This window comes from Amphiura filiformis, unplaced genomic scaffold (genome assembly GCF_039555335.1).
Source record: "Amphiura filiformis unplaced genomic scaffold, Afil_fr2py scaffold_39, whole genome shotgun sequence".
NCBI classification, from domain to species: Eukaryota; Metazoa; Echinodermata; class Ophiuroidea; order Amphilepidida; family Amphiuridae; genus Amphiura; species Amphiura filiformis.
The window spans coordinates 402,330-415,442 of record NW_027305503.1 but is presented as its reverse complement, the minus strand read 5'-3'; positions in this window follow the sequence as shown (position 1 = coordinate 415,442).

Sequence of the window (13,113 nt, the reverse complement as noted above, 5' to 3'; positions counted from 1 at the left end):
CATGACTGTTGTTGGTGTTAATATGTACCAAAATTATTATTTAGAGAAAATTCTATTTTTTTTGTATCACAACCCCCCTGATTTGGGTACATAATAAAGGAGACTGGCTCTTAATCATATTTTAAAAGATAGTAGTAGTAAGGAGCTCCTAGGTCGTAGCTTGGAAACCAGACTGAGGAGCATTATGCTGATGCTCGCCTTAACAGAAATACACCAGTAGCAAAACGTTCCAACCTCCCAGGACATTCTGCTAATCACTTTACTGTCATGTGTATTGACTAATCCCCAAAGACTGACACTTACATGCCAAAGAAACTTGAGAAAGACTTTTTTTATGTCTAAACTATGCAAGGCATTAACAGCTGCTATCGGTATGATAGCGCTGATGGGTTGGCGCCAAGATAGTTGTTAACCTCCCGTTTGAAGCTCAGCCGATTCTGGTTAGAGATAATTGAACCAGGTAGAGCATTCCAAAGAGTATTCCATCAACCTAATCCATATTAAGTCCCTCATTTCAAATCTTTAGTTTTGCTTTCTCTTTTGTTCAGAAACCAAAAACCAAGGGATTAAAAAGTAGAGCAGATCTGGTCTGCAATCATAACACTATTATGCGGGAGGACACAGTATAGGGTATATAACCAAAAGTATACAATAGCCTATTTTGCTAACATAATTATTAACCTTAAACAGGAAGAGAGCAAAGGCAGATGGAGGAAAGGAAGAATGGGCACGCTTAAACAAAGAGGTCTCCAAAAGTGTTAAGGAGGACAAAAGAAACTACATCGAAAGGAAGTGTGTGGAAATGGAAAGATGTAAGGGTGACTCAAAAATAGCTTTTGGTATTGCCAAAGAACTTACCAAGAAGTGGACCCCCAGGATGGATGTTATAAATGATGAGAAAGGTAACACTCTTACCGAAAGTGTAGACATCAAAAGGCGATGGGTTCAGTATAGTTCCCAGCTGTTTGAGGCACAAGATGACAAGGTGTGTGTACAGTGTGAAACGAGTGAGGAAGAACCTCCACCATTGAGATCTGAAGTTGAGCTTGCCATGGAACAAATGAAAAATGCTAAGTCACCTGGCATTGATAATGTAGCTTCTGAGTTGTGGAAGGCAACTGGGAAAGAAGGATAGACCTAATGTGGCGTCTATGTGGTATCATCTGGAAAAAGAAGAAATGGCCGAGAGACTGGTGCAGGGCAGTATTTATTCCACTGCCAAAGAAGGGAAATTTGAAAGAGTGTGCCAACCACCGGACCATCAGCCTGATTTGTCATGCAAGTAAAGTGCTTCTGAAGATCATCATCAAGAGAATGAAGAACAAAATGGAGCAGGAAATATCTGATGAGCAGGCAGGATTTCGTGAAGGAAGGGGTACTAGGGACCAAATTGTCAATATCAGGAATGTGATTGAGAAATGCAGAGAGCATAGACTTCCTCTTTACATGTGCTTCATAGATTACAGTAAAGCTTTTGACTGTGTTAGCCACCCTCAGATGTGGGAAACTATGAAAAGATGGGTTTTCCAAGTCATCTTGTGGATCTGATCAGCTGCTTATATGAAGACCAAGAATCGGCAGTCAGAACAAGTAGTGGAGACACAGATTGGTTCAAGATTGGAAGAGGCTTACGACAGGGCTGTGTGCTATCACCAAACCTATTTAACATCTATTCTGAAGACATAATGAGAACAGCTTTGGAGGGGTTTGAAGGTGGAGTGAAGTTTGGCGGTACAAGAATTACTAACCTGAGGTACGCCGATGATACCACTCTTATTTGTAGCAGCAGAGTAGAGCTGATTGATCTTTTGAAGTGCATCAAAGAGGCCAGTGAAGAAAAACACCTTCTCCTGAACACAAAGAAGACAAAAATAATGGTTGTTGACAGAGAGAGAAAAAGTGATGAGTTTGTGATAGATGGACAACAGATTGAGGAGGTGAAGCAATTTGAATATCTGGGTTCAATGATTAACAACAGTGGTGACAGCACAACTGAAATTAAGAGAAGACTGGCTATTGCAAGGACAACTGTGCAGGGCATGTCAAGCATATGGAAAAGCAGAGGCCTATCCATTGACCTCAAGGTACGCCTACTTCGTGCAACTGTGTTTTCCATTGCCACTTATGGATGCGAGTCTTGGGCTATGACCAAGAATGATAGGAAAAGAGTAGATGCTTTTGAGATGTGGTGTTACAGGAGGCTTCTACGAGTGACATGGAAAGACAGGAGAACAAATTCCTGGATCCTTGACAAGATTGGTACAAGTCTAACCATCAGAAGCGGCATAATGGAGAGAAAGCTGAAGTACTTTGGCCATATTGTCAGGAAACATGGAGGTGTAGAAAAACAGATTTTGCAAGGGGCCATGGAAGGCAAACGAGGAAGAGGACGTCCACCAACATCTTGGACTAATGACGTGAAGCTGGTTTCTAACCAGGGAATGCAAGGTGCAACACACTTGGCATCGGATCGAGTGAGATGGCGTACTCTTGTGAAGACCACAGCAGCGCTACACAGCGCCACCTGACACAGAGAGAGAATTATTATCATGATTGATATCGGAAATATATCCCCGCGGACGACAGTTGATGCTCTCTGTCGAAGGTGGCATATTACACTCCGAGTTCTAGGCCTCGAAATCATATACATGCGCGTAGAAACTAGGTAGAAACAAAGAATTCGATATCTTGTGAGTCAAGTGGTTAGGCAGGATAATATGAAACCACGTGACCAAAACCAAAACTAAAACTAAACATTTGGAATGACCGAGTGTATGCAATACCAACCGAAACGGTATAACAATTGAAATGGCAGCCATGTTTGAGGACAGTTCTAAGATAGTTTAAGATGACAGAGAGACAGGTCTTTAGATTGATTTCACAACCATTCATTACTATCCTCTGTTTCATTGAATTATCATGCGAATTGCCCCGTGGTACCTTATGGATAATTTTATTTCAATGATGACGCTGTCTTGAGTGACGTCGTTTTGCATACCTTCTATATACCCTTATCTGTACATAAAGCGGATAATTCCACTTGACGATGAGGACTTTAAAAAGGTTTTTGCTCCTTCTTAAATCAAAACACATTACATGTCCATTCGGAAAAACTTCAATCACGCACGAACATTAATTCATTCACCCTTTTTTCAGAAAACACTGCCAATTATAAAACCTACAAGTATAGATGACTTTGTATATGGTCAATTCCAGCGAAAGCGGGACACAATTCTCTCTATGTTAACTTTCCACTTTAAAATACCATTAATAAAGGAAATCACGTTATTGATGGAGCATATCATGTCACGTCCAATGTGCTCTCGTTGTGCATATAGGCCTTTACTAGCAAGTCATACCAGGGGACAAGTTATGAGGGCTTAAATGAATTGGCGTTACCCACGAATTCAAAGATAAAGCACCATATATGTCATTGAAGATCCTTCAATCAAAATGAAATTATTACCGGTAGAAAGACGTTTGCATGATCTCTCATCATATGTAAAACGATTGAATTCCACCAAAGTTTGTGGACTCTAGAGTCCATTAAGTCAATTTGGCTAATAATTTTGTTACCCGCGTATCAAAAATAAAATGATCGTTCTGAAAAATGTTAAGTGAATATGCCATAAATGACTATATCATGAAACGAAGTTTATTTCTATAATTCTGAGGTCCAATTAAAGTGATTATTTTATGCAAATACGTTTTACCCATAAAATTCCATAAAATCAAATTTGACGTTACCCACGTATCAACTGTTACCCACGAGTCCAGCAAATATAATTGCCATAACTTAAATTAACATTTAATGACTTTGGACACTGAATTTAGTTTGACAAGCGCTTAAAATTGTAAATCGTAAAAATACGTTCACCGCTTTAAAAAAGAATCTACGACGGTTTAAACTTTTGTTACCCACGAATCCCGAATAGATGCTAAGCTTGAAAAACAAGGAGATTTTTTATTTTAAGTTTAAATCAGCACATATTCAAGCCATGGGTATGCTATCATTTTTACAGTACTTACAGTTTATGCACCTAAGAAACGCAAACCCCAAACAGTACTATAGTACTTATAGCTTTACCCACGAATTCGGCGTTACCCACGAATCCAAGGATTTACTCGTAAATTATATGTTTCTTATGCGTCTTAACATTTTGAAAACATGCGAAATAGGTTCCAAAACAGTCCTGTTTAATAGCGTCCTCTTGAAGTGAAGGTATACTGAAGCTGTATCATGAAGTTTTGATTGATTATCCTAAATTACCATTTTTTTGGTAAATGCAATTGGTTAGAGAAACGGAAATCATTGAAACACAATGGAGGAATAACCGCATGATGGTTTCCAACCTTCTGTAATATTTTCTATTTTGACGCTTACCAATACATACCTTCAAATATGTGTTACCCACGAACATTTTGGTTACCCACGAATCCCTACTTAAATTATAGTTAACAATGTATTGATAGTGTTTTAGTTCATAGGAACTGTCAAACACGAGTTAATAGAATATTGCTGCATGAAAATATGGAGGTATATTCTAAATATTCCATGTAGTTTGTATTTTGATTAAAATTAATTTTAGTGCCATTGCAGCCTGAATTATTGACATACGGAAAAGTATTTTTTATTTTTAGTAAAACGCTGTTACCCACGAATCCATCCGAGATCCTCATCCTGCGACGAGATACAAAATCTAACTGTACACCTGGTTCTTTCTTAAAATTTGTAATAACCAAAATATTTCTTTGTAGATATATGTAATAAAATTCTATTTTACGTTCAAAGTCTTCACCGATTTCTAGTGTATACGAGTCACACATAAAATATTGAAAGATATTAAAGAAAGTGAATTTTTATGGCGTACAACAGGTGAAAAATGCTTGAATTCGTGGGTAACATGCATATGCGCATTTAACACTTTATTTGGTCTAGCAAGAAAAGTTATTTTTCAATCCGATGGCACTTCCACCTGATGATTCACTAGATATGATCGTCTCATTTGATAAGTCTAGAATTGAAAAGGAAAACATTTTCAAAATGGCCCCCAGAGAGAATTTTGGCCCGCTTTGGCTGGAATTGACCATATACATCTAAGAAACTTTCATAAATGGGGCCAAGTTTTAAAAAGGGTGAAAAGTCACTCATGAAAGAGTTTCTTTTAATTTTGAACCGGCATTTTTTACATGGAAATAGACACAAAGCAGCTGGAAGTGAAACCGTGTGCAGCTATAGCAATTGATGTTTTTTTTCTTCTTCTTTTTAATTTCAGACGTTCAAAATCGGCTCATTTCAATGATATATTCATTTCAGCGGATACCTTCCAGATTTCGTTCCAAAGCGCAACGAACATTAGTTTACTTCTTTTAGAAACAGCCTGTATGAATCTTGTCACACATTAGATTTATTACTATTATTAGTATTAGTACTACAAAATATTCGACCATGCAACTAAAAGCTTTCAACTCACCAGCTTTCTGGCTCTTCTTCGATATCTTTGATAAATGTGCCTCCCTGATGTTTACACTTGTTCCGACTTGCTTTGAGTTCTCCATCGTCTGGGTTCTTGAATACCACATACTTCTCGTTATCTGATTTTGTGATGAAGTTCACGCCATCTTTAAGATTGGTGGTCTCTTCGCGAGAGAGGGTGAGTAGTACCACATGTTCTTGTTCTACCATGATGATATACGAAGTACCTTGGTGCAAATGACTTCATTCTAAGTTTAAAAGAAATACAATATAGGTATATCAATATTAACTGTGCATCATTACCACGAAACAATTGTTTTAGTTATGAAAGCAGAGCATTTTTATTTATTTTATATACGCATTTTTACGCATCTATATAAAATTCAGTAGAATCGCGCTAAAGATTACTTTTTCATGTTTATGTTTCATTTTTCATTTTCTGAAATTAACTTTGGAGTTCTTAAAAGCAATTAACGGCGTACCGTTTGCCGTGTTTGCACACATCTTGTGTGTCCGCTTTAGAAAGCATCCCAGCAAACACAAAACGTTTTCGACATCATTCGCAAACGGTTATAAAAGGTTGTCAGAAAACGTTTAAATGTCGGGTTATATAAAGGGTACATTAATGGTATAAAACGTTTTCATAACATTAAATAACATTTGTTGGTAATTTACTGCACAGCAAACACAAATGTTTTACAGGAAACATTTAAATATCGGGTTATATAAAGGGTATAAAAACGTTTTAATAGCATTCCAAAAACATTTTTGAAAACTTGGTAAAAATCATTCTAAACAGAATGTTATTTTGGGGTTGAAAAAATATTTTGCAACAAATGTTTGCCCAAAATATTTACAATAACGTTTTTAAAATGTTTTCACGACCTTTATATAACCCGACATTTGAATGTTATTAAAACGTTTTGTAAAAAACATTTTAAGAACATTTCTGTGTTTGCTGTGTGCAAATATTTAACATAATGTTATTTAAGTGTTGACAAAATATTTGGCCAAAAATGTTTGCAAAAATCGTTTACAATGACATTTCGAAAACATTTAAAAATATTGTTGTAGTGTGTTTTCATACAAAACGTTTTAAAACGATTTCATGACCTTTATATAACCCGACATTTTAATGCTATTAAAACGTTTTTACCTAAACCAAAACCCAAAATATAACTTATTTGTGTTTGCTGGGATGGTATTCACTTCTTACATGGTCATCAAGTTTGATGGTAGAGCCTCGATTTGGCAGCATGCACGGATGGGAATTGAACGAGTCATATAACATTGTGTAAAGTGACATAATTCTTTCATTCATCAGTTTGAGGCTCTACTATTAAAATATGGTTAAACCATGAGGTGAGAATACTTGACATGTATAAGCTACCCAACAGTGAGAGGCAATCCAATAAACGGAGATGTTGGAGTGATGAGATACTCCACCGAAATAATGTTGACAACGTAAAAAAAAAAAAAAAAAAACACGACCAGCTTTGCTCACTTTTTGAAACTGTCCCCATTTGTAATAAAAATGTTCCCCTTAGGCAGTAGACTTCGTTTGTATATATAAATGCGCTTTTATAAATGCGCACGTGACCAGATGGCCAGTGCCATATTTGCATTACATCACTGTCAATCACTGAAATGACGACCATTGAGGGAGTGGCTACAGTTGCAAGGATAAATCATGGATATCGAAGGATCATGATTATTGCACAGCACCCCCCCCCCATGTACAAACATAACTAATTTTTATTTATTTATTTATTTATTTATTTATTTATTCATTCATTCATTCATTCATTCATTCATTCATTCATTCATTCATTCATTCATTCATTCATTCATTCATTCATTCATTCATTTATTTATTTATTTATTTATTTATTTATTTATTTATTGATTTATTTATTTATTATTACTTATGTACTTAGGCGACGAAAAAAGAAAACCCTGTTCTACGGGCCCGACCGACCCAGATTTTTAAACAAATTGGGTAATAAATTTTTTCGGTACAATTGAAAGCCGACCCAAATTTCGGAAATTTCAGGAACAATTTTTTTAATTTTTTTAATGTTCTCAAATTTTCAAATTATTTACAGATTTTGGTGATTTTTTGGGTTATTTCAAAAAAAAAAAAAAAAATGACCGACCGACCCTACTTGAAAGGTCCGTCCGCCCGTAGGACAGGGTTTCTTTTTTTCTTAGCCTTTCTTATATTATAAATATTATTTTTCCCCCTTTCGGCTAGGCAAAACCCACCCTCCCCCTTTTTTACACTCATAAATTACTTGTTGTTTGCTAAGTTTCCCCTTCCGTTTAAAGTACAACTTTATAAGCCGTATGAACCAAACTGAACAAACTTGACGTATACAATTACAATATATTATACCATGACAATAATGTGTATGACGACCATACTAGCAGAATGGGTCATGCATAACATACGTCATTGTACGTCAAATTGTCATATAACGTATGAGCGTGATGTATAGTATACGAGTCTTCCTCAACATCTTCCAGCCGGGATGATTAGATCATGTACAGTCATCTACGTGTTTATACTCTAAATTGTACGTCAAAGGGTGTACAGATCACCGATTTAGCATGGGGGACACAAAAAGGTGCTTAAAAACACCTTTTGAATTTTTTTTTTGTCCATTTTGATACTTAATTGAATGTGAGCGAGCAAATGAGTAAGTTGAGGTTGAGGAGGTCGGGCGGGGACATCGGTGACCAATGTCACCAGGAAAATTAGCTAAAATTAGCAGCAGGCACTTTCAATATATCGATTAATAATCGTCTAGTGATGTTTATTTATCAATGCAAAACACTACCTTGTCATTTCTCGCTTAATTCCCGTGTTGAGCCCCATAGATAAGATATGAAACATGAGTATAAAGTAAGCAATAGCGTTTAAAAGTTGAATTATTGCAGGAAAAAAATATGTTTTTGGTGCGTGAAGTAGCTTAAAAAATGAAGAAAAAAATGCATGTCACGATCACTCATTTGGTTATATCCACAACTGTGAGCAAACGCGGGCAAAGCGCTTTCCTGTCATGATAAACATTAACTGACTTCAGCTTGTATTCAATTTTCAGCGAAAAGTATTCACGTAACAACCGAGTCGTAGGTTGAAAAGTTACTTTCAAAGAGGCTTCGTATCGTGATCATGCGTGACCATTTGTAACCAATGTCACCGGGAAAATAAACTACAATTAGCAGCAGCCCCTATCCATATATCGATTAATATCGTCTAGTGATGTTTATTTATTAATGCAAAACACTACCTTTTCTTACAAAATATTGAAGTCAATATAACAGGCAGAACTTTAGTCACCGGTTTCTTTTCTTATGCACAGTCGCGCTAAAAGTCGATCGATAGTGTTGAAATCAGCACATTTAGAGATACACCTTTTTGCTATGCATTTAATTTTCTCGGTCAAATATAAAGCAATATTGTTTGTTCTTTCAGAAATGTCAGTTAAAAAGTGCTTGGATATACATTAAAAAAAAATCCTTGTGTTAAAATTAGGCATGAAATTGTGTCTTCTAGTGTAAGATTTTTGATTTGATTTTTATAGGCCTTAAGTTCGTCTGCGAGCTTTTTTCGGAATTCATTTTATAGCGTTTCAAACTAATATAGTTTGCTATAGAAAGATATTTCCCACCTCTGTAAGCCACATCGTGTGGGTCTATATATTATAGTTTTGTCAGAATATTCGTTTGGATTTCACATTTTTTCACTTGCGACTGCCAAAATGTCCAACTCAGTACTTCATTTCTAATATAACCAGCAGAACTAGTCGATATTTCTATTGCGGCTTACAAAATTATCCAACCATGGGTACATTCGCGAGTTGATTTTGACAAAATTCGTAGTCAGAATTTGACAAAATTCGTAGTCAGAATTTAAAAATGGTCAATCAAAACCGAAATTTTGACAAAAGTATGATATATAACCCACGGTGAAGCGTGTTAGAACGTTGGGAAAAAAAATGTTGTATGTGTCATATAATTAGAGGTATCGGTTATTTGGAGGGCATTGTGAAAAATCTAAACATTTTGCCTTTGGAACTGAGGGATATTACCGATGCAAAGTTATTAACCTCATTCATAACCGTCACTTTGATCCCTTCACTTTACAAAATAACACAAAGCTTTGCTCAAAAGTTTATAAAAATAGATGATTTTTACATCTTCCCTTTCCCAAAATCGATCAGGCTAAAACAAGACGACCTATAATAAAAGTGCGTTTCACAATCTGTGCAAATATGGTAGCGCGCAATCCAAATACGGCAGCCAGCAATCGCGCAGGTGTGGTCAACGCACAATACGGCGATCGCGAATGTTACTAATATTTTTTTACTAAAATTACGAATTTTATGGTAAATTGTGAGATATCCTCGATTTGCGTTCGCGTTTTTACAAATAACTAAATGTGATTGGATCGCACGAATCGCGCTTATTAAAGAGATTATGAATAAAGTGTGACCATACTTACAATTCGTTCTGAATGGATTTGCCTTTTCCATACAGTCAGCTACCTGCACAACCGATTCTTTTGTTCTGCAAGGCTCACTCAGTCATTTAATGAGGCAATACAAACGATCGAAATTGGTGTTGAAATGAGCAAAATTTTGAGTTACACCTTTTCAGTGTAAAATTTTTTCTCAGCCAAATGAAAAGCAATAATTTTCATTTTTCAGTAAATGGCTGGAAAAACTATAATGCTTGATACTGATTTTTTTTTTTAAATCCTGGTGTTAAACTTAGGCCTGAAATTCAGTCATTTAGTGTAAGATATTCGATTTTTATAGGCTTCAGCTCGGCCCGCGAGCTTTTTCTTTGATCAACCTTTTAGCTTTTCAAAGTAATATAGTTCGCTAATGAAGGATTTTCCCCAACTTTCTAAAGCACATCACCGTGAGCTATATATCATAGTTTTGTCAGAATTTCCGTTTTGATTTCACCATCTTTCACTGTCGGCTGAAAAAATTTCTAAATCAACACGTGAAATCTAAAGGCTAGTACTAGCATTTTGGATCGATATCCCTGGGTTTAATAGGAATACCGGCATGGCTATAGTGTTGCCAGAACTTCAATATAGCAAAGACATTCCCAGACCTATAGCGCTCCTACTGATCATGTTTAACCAGAACACCCAATTGGGGATTTAATCGCTGGTCGGGCAATTTGCTTTCAATGAAAAATTGACCTGGATAACAACAAAGGAAATATCGACTATTTCAGCTGGTTGCTCTCGAGATAAAAGTACTCACCATTGCCTACTTTTACTTAGTTTGACATTTTCGGAGCATAAATGGAAAAAGGGTAAAACAAAAACGGAAATTCTGACAAAACTATAACATATAGACCCACACGATGTGCTTTACAGAGGTGGGAAATATCTTTCTTTAGCAAACTATGTTAGTTTGAGACGCTAAAACATGAATTCCGTAAAAAGCTCGCAGGCGAATTCAAGGCCTATAAAAATCAAAAATATCACACTAAAAGACACAATTTGATGCTTAATTTTAACACCAGGATTTTAAAAAAAATGTATATCCAAGCACCAAGTTTTTAACTGACATTACTGAAGAAAAAAAAATATTGCTTTATATTTGACCGAGAAAATTAATTTCATAGCAAAAAAGGTGTATCTCTGAATTGTGCTGATTTTTACATGTATCGATCGACTTTTAGCGCGACTAAGCATTTCTAAAGAATTGGTTGTCCAGGCGGCAGACTGCATAGTCAATGCTGTTTTATTCCTCTCCGCAACCAATACCCGGTAGCTCACCATTGCATGCAGCGGATAGATGGATGCCACCCATAACAATATCACGCTTATGAGACATAGCCTACTGAAGAAATATATAGACACATTCTTTTCACACTCATTTTTTTACACTCATTTTTTTGAAAAGACAATAACTCGTGTACATTTTCCCTTGATATAATAGCCACGTATTTTTATCATCTGCAAAACAAAATTTTCATCAATTTTAAATAATTGACCCTTTTATAACTGAATCTGTCTTAGGCTAAACAAAAAGAGTTGTGTCTCAAAGCCGCCACGCACGTTCATTTTTCTTAAAAAAAAAAAAAAAAATTCCCCGTAAAATCATGAAATTCTCAACCATATTTTGAGACAATTGAGATTGACAGCCTCATCCCTCCACTTTACCTCATCAAAATGCATTTTTTTTTGGTATCACGTAAAAGTTCATATTTCTTCTTATTAGCATATTGAGATTCGGCATTCCAAATCGGTATAATTATTTCCGCAGAAATCATCGAAAAACTCTTGAATTAGTATAGCACATTTGAGCCTAATTCACACTTTGTTGATGATATCTTCGGACATACACCGATTTGGAACTCCTAATTTCAATATGTTAATGAGTAGAATAGAATACCTCATTCATTACACTTGAAGGATCCCTCATCTCCTTCATTTTGAATACATGAATTCAATTAACCCACCCACGTCAATGGGAAGTGATTTTGAGAAAAAACCTGTGTGTCATTTTAATTCCTTCAGTTAGATTTACCTGGTCAATATGGTAAGTTTTAGGTGCAAATGAGTATAAGGTATGACGAATAGCATTTCAGGGACGTCGTGGGGTTCATTTTAAATGCTGGACTTGGGTGTTTTTTTGAATCATATACAAAGACAATAATGTTGGGATGAGATTACCACTAGTAAGATAATACAAAATAAAGCACACAGGTATGTATAATGTTGATAAGCATTCTGCCATGTAATATAAACCACACACTTTCCTTGATTAAACCCATTTTTTTTATTCAAAAGTCACTCTCCAGTAATGAATATGTTACAAGTGGACTTTTATACATACTGGATTTCAATCAATGTGTTACAAGACTCAAATCATGGACTTTGGTGGTTCTTTCATACATGCTATTTTTCACATGCTCAATATACACACAGGATAAATTTGAGCTGTTCTTTCATACATATGACAGGCCTATGTATAGCAACAATTTCACATGCTTAACTCAATTTGGTCAAAGTATGGACTTGGGTGGGTTTTGTATTCATATATTCAATTGTGGAAAACAACCACAAGTCTATGCTGGGGACTTTTAAATACTCTGAAATGACATCTTAATTGAAAATTAAGGTTTAAATAAAATAATCTAAAAAATCTTAAAAAAACAACCAAAACGCATTCCGCATTCGTCCTTTAAACTGCCATGGGCTTTGAGACATAGCTTTGTTTGTATATCCTTATTGTAAGGTTAGCATGATAACAAAAGAAAACACTTGTATAGTGCTATGTGAAGTGTAATAGATGTGATGAGCCCTGAGCAATTTAATTTCATTATTTATATTCGTTTACAACTTAAAGCTATGTCATGAGCTTTTTGATGAGTACAAAAGTGGAAGTCAAGGGAGTTTGCTCTTTGCAGAATGTGCTATTCCAGATGAATTCGCACCCCCTATGGAAGACAATTCTGGAATTAGGGGTCAAATTGACAGCCGGAATTCACCCCTCAGCAAAACCCCTTGGAAGACATAACCGGAATTTGTACAATTTACAAATCTACTTGCTGCAATTTTGATATATCAATTTAGACACATCTAAAAGTAGGGGTGAAATAGA